Here is a 4,307-nt window from a genome sequence, read left to right on the forward strand (position 1 = left end):
GGCTCTCCTTATTCACACCAACCCCTTGTCAACACGTGTCCCTTAACATGACCACCAAGAGGGGAAAAATGTAAGCATGCAAGCCAAGCGTAAAGTGTTTCCTGGTCTTGCCTTCTTGATTCAAAGTGTAATTGCATGATTGGCTCTCAGAGTGGTTACATCAGATCAAAGATGTTTTTTCTAGTACTGCGTCATGATCTGTGAAAGCACACAGCACGTGGATTGCAGCTTAGGAACACTCAGATAAATGCAGAAGCTGGAACTTCGTTGGGACCTAGGTGGCTCTTTCGGCGGATAATTGTCAGAGCTCAACATCACTAGAAGTCAGCTTTGTCCTCCTAGTCTCTTTCTCCCGAGGGCTGGCCACCATTTTTGGCAAAAGTCCACAGGTTCTGTGAAGCTTAATCACTGAACTGCTCATGGACAAATCAAAGCCATTGGAGCTCTCCTCCCCCTCCTTTGGTGGCTATCAGTCAAACAGTTCATACTTCAGCAACTGATCAGTGTTCTCCCAGATCTTCCCCACTCCTGGGAGGTGATGCTTGTAGACTGGTCATGTAGTAGGAACTCATCATTCAGGTAGGCTATAGCCAGTGGGGAACCTTGATGGTCACTCACTGTGTGCTGAAACTTGATGCTATAACTTATTAGACCCCCTCCACTTGGTTCTGTGTTTGTGAAGCCACCAGACTCTTAAAATGTCCTTTGCATAGAACGTAGGAACCCCAGGACTGGCCTAGAAAGCCACCTCTCCTTCCTGTTTATATCTTCAATCAGCTGGCCAGCCTGAAAATCATCAGGGGCCTCAGGCTAGCACAAGAGGCCCTGCTTACTCCATTAGTGACCGTGAAGGGTTAGCTAACAGATTTAAAATAAATAAATAAATAAAAAGAGAGAAAAAATCTTTCCCAGATGTGAAAGATTTACCTCACTATTGCCTTGCTCAGCTGTTTGTTGCTCCATTTTCACCTGCAGCCTCTAGACAGCCAAGCTTGCAAATGAGAAAAGTGACATGTTCAGAATGATGAAAGTTGCAAAATGGAGCTATGTAATGATGATGCAATTGTGGGGGGGAGGATTTGTTTCATACATTTCTAGTAACAGTGATATTGAATGGACTCTTTTCCTTGGCAGGGACTTTGACATTGGAAGGGCCAGCCAGCCTACCTGAGCACACAGATGACTCTACAGAAGCCAAAAAGAAGCCCACTGCAGATTGTCACAGAGTTGCAAAAAGGATCAAATTTAGTGAGCTACAGGGAAGACTGAGACAGAGAAACATGCAGGAGACAGTAGGAAGGGAGCAGGATTGAGAGTAGACAAAACCCCTGTACAGAATGGCTTGCAATCACTCTGAGCAGGACCCATGACTCTATGTAGGCTTCCTGTGCAGTATCTTGTAGAGAACCTCAGCAATGGGAAAAGCCAGGCCCTGGAGATGCCTGCTGGACAGTTTCTAGTAGAGACACAATTGAATGTGCCTCTTGCAACACAGGTCCCTTTCCAAGCCTTCCAAGTGCTTAACCTAGTAAAAGTTCTTTGGGTAAATCCAATACCATATTAGACTAACAAAAATAGTTGGAAACATTTTTCTTTGCAAGCTTTTGGGTACAAACACCCTTCGTCAGGCCCTTCATCATTTGTACCTATAAGCTTGCAAAGAATAATTTTTCCAACTATTTTAGTTGGTTTAATAAAAGATATCAGATTTACCCAAAGAACCTTGTCTGCTGTTTCCTTAGAACAACATGGCTACAACCTATGCCTCCTAACCCAGTAAAGAGATTCTGCAAGCCCCTGCTTCTCCACCCTGTCCAGCATAACAGCATCATCTGCAGGTTTATATAAGACGGTTCTAGCACCTGTGTGGTCGCTTGAGCCATGCAGTGCTTCTGTATGGTTTTGAGAGACATAAGAGGAAGGAAAACAAGAGAGATGCTCAGCCTTGGTTTTCCAGATTACACCTTGTTTGATAGTTGAATAAACAGGCTGATTTGTCAAAAGGGATCAGTTGCTCTCACTGCACTGATCTGACGCTTTTACTTGTAGGCACCTGGGAGTTTGATAAAGTTCTGTGTTTTATTGTTGTCCAGTCACTTGTAAAGAAATGGGAAGCTGAAGCTATGCCAAAAAGTTTTATTGAGGTATCTAAAACCCAGCAAGCAATCTATACAAGCCAATAAAATGCCTCCCCATATCCCCAGAGAGCACTGAGTTTCATTAAAATTGATATTTAATTTGCCAAGTAAATCAACCTTTACCCAACACAATTCATAAAATTAATCAGGGTTGGAATAACCCATATGGGTTAGCAGTCACCTCACCTCAGAAGTTTTAAAAAACACAGCAGGCACTCTAAATCCTCAGCACATATCAGGACAACATGTTCCTCAGTGTTTCACCACAAAACAGAACTTGCATTAGCAATTGCTTACTCATTAAAATCTCCACATGTAGCATGGATGTGAGCACGCACATACAGTAGTCCTCATCGTCTTTGTCTCCCTTGACCTTGAGTCCATGTTACTTGTTGGGATTCAGCCAAGGGGCCCACCAGTGCCTAGGGTCCAGTCCATAGGAAAACTCTCCCCTCTTTTTCCCCGGGTGTTGTGCAAAGCATGGCAGCCCACAGTTGTGTGTATGTTTCAGATGCCAGAGTTCAGAGCTCTGGCATCCAGAGGCTTTTGGAAGCAGCCTTTCTTTTCTGCCTTCCAAGTATACATGTCAGCACCACCTGCAACTGCTAGACGTGTCACTGAATTTTCTAAGAGGCCCCATATTTCCTGGATAGGCTTTGTAGGCCATGGCAGGAGGGGAGAGGTCCTCCTAGTAAATAACCAAACCCCACTGAGGACCACAGCATGTGGGGAGAAAAGGTCCCAGTTTATCCCAGCATGCAGCCCATGTCATCCACCAAGCTCTGCAGAAGTGAGTAGCCCCACTTGTAGGCAACTTGTTCATTGGCTCCCCAATACAGTTTGGAAAGTCAATTTCCTGAAAGGCCAGGAATGTTCCTGATACCACTAGCCCGTGGGTAAATATCCGCCCAAAGAGCAATGCAAACCTACAACCACATCAGCCCTGAATGTGATTTGTCAACATCAGACTGAATAGCCACAAGTCTATATCCATCTGGGGCAGGCAGATAACCACCCTCAGGTGTGTTCTGTAGGCCAGAGGATGTGGGTAAGCTTCTTGTACAGGTTCATGGAGGTCTGGGGCCTCAGTTGGTTAGCCTGTGATTGAAAACCAATCTGATCCTGCTCCGGAGCCTGAGAACCCGTGTATCTTGATTTTGAGTAAATAAAACAGCATTTGGTTGTTGCTTCTTCAGGAAGATCATCACTGTTTGTTCTAACTTCTTGCCATATGGCAAAAATACAACTCCCTCCACAAGGGCCTACCTGGGGCCAGGGTGCCAACACAGCCTTCAACCTACCTTCCAAATCTGTCCCGCACACTTCCTCCATGGCCTCTACTTCAGTGCCCGCACACACTTGAGTGGTTCCCCAAAGGGCTTCCAGCAGCTTTCTGAAGAGCTGCCCCACATCATAAACATGACTACAGTCAGGAAGAGCTCCTCCAACAGATCAAGGTCTCTGACTGCTGTTACAAACATGCAGGACTGAGCCTAGCCTTGCACTTGGATAACAGCCTCAGGCGATGGCAGGCTAAGACAACTTCTGCCCTCAGGGCTGCTGAAGGAGGACACGTGGTCCTTAATGTACAACACACTCATTCCTAAAGAAGCTTCATCCCTCCTCAGTGCTAGTAGGGACCTACACTGTGGCCCTACAAGCCTTTGCTCTGCGGATGAGAACCAGCAAGCCCGGTGTGGACATGAACATGGCGCACTATAGACAGCACCTGCCTTGAGCTCACCAGCTGTGCAACAGAGTGTATGAAGACCTGTCAGCACAGACCTATGGGAGGAGCCCTTCCCTCTTCAGCAGCGTGACAGAGGGAGTAGCATAGGGCCCTGTGTTCAGTGCCTACCAGTCACTCTATTTCAGTCCCCACCATATAGAAGTAAAAAAGTGTAATTTCGCAAGTCTTGGACCAGCCTCTCTCTCTCTTCCCTCATCAGCACTTGTAACTGAGGCTGACTTGCCAAACTTCTCCTATGCAACTCTCTTGCCTTGAGGTGGGGACAGAGCAATGTCCTGGAGCTGCAACTGGAGGAGCACATGAGGCTAGGGGTGCACTGGGAGCCGATATGTAAGGAAACCTATCGGCCGATACCGATCCGATACCCGAGAGAGTTGCCGCCAGGTGTTAAGTCCAGTGTGGTGGAAGGGAAGGGGCGA

This window comes from Gavialis gangeticus, unplaced genomic scaffold (genome assembly GCF_001723915.1).
Source record: "Gavialis gangeticus isolate Ggan-Ray unplaced genomic scaffold, GavGan_comp1, whole genome shotgun sequence".
NCBI classification, from domain to species: domain Eukaryota; kingdom Metazoa; phylum Chordata; order Crocodylia; family Gavialidae; genus Gavialis; species Gavialis gangeticus.